The following is a 792-nucleotide window of genomic DNA, read 5'->3' on the forward strand; positions in this document are numbered from 1 at the left end:
AGTTTTCTTTGAAAGAACAAACTCAAATGTTCCTCCCTCAAAGAAAAGAGGAAAGGGCTAAGGAGGATAAGAGTTGGTGGTGTGTCATGTAGTGTCCTTCTCAAGGGAGCGCAGAACGCGAGTGCTCTTAATTTTATTTTCTTACTCGATGATATATTTTTACTTTTTTGAAGAATTGAATCGAAGTTATGTTAAGGCTTTTCATATTTTTGTATAGTAATACATTTCGTTATCACCCAGAGACAGGTGGGTCGTCTGGGCTAGGGATGTAAATCGTGTGAATTTTTTTAGCTGGCCAGTTTTATTGGAATTAGTAATCTGTAGAATTAATTTTCTTTTCCTTAGCTGTGATATTAAATATAAGCCAAGAGAAATTAAGTACTTTTTACCTATTCATTCGATTTAATAGTGATATATGAGCCTGATAACTCTTTTTGAGGACTTTGGCTGATTTTTGACTGCAAAAAAACACCCAAAAAATAGTGATGATTAGCTCCTTGTATTTTAACACTCAAAATCAGCAAACTCCAAGTTCAAACTGAGAACGTCACAAATATCCCTAATAACTGAGACATGTCTGAGTAATGGAACAACAAAAAGTCTCTCTCTTAGAGGATTGTCTACCCACGACTCACCTGGGTCAAATCCAAGGGCTTGTTTAAGATCTGCTAACCATTTGTAAGCATGGTCAGTTCTACAATTTTCAGACAGAGAAATCTGCATGATATGTATAAAAATAGATGGGCTAGTAACGTATATCTTTGTTGCTTGCCTTGACCAACTATTAACTAT

The sequence above is a fragment of the Lepeophtheirus salmonis genome, chromosome 8 (assembly GCF_016086655.4).
Source record: "Lepeophtheirus salmonis chromosome 8, UVic_Lsal_1.4, whole genome shotgun sequence".
NCBI classification, from domain to species: Eukaryota; Metazoa; Arthropoda; class Copepoda; order Siphonostomatoida; family Caligidae; genus Lepeophtheirus; species Lepeophtheirus salmonis.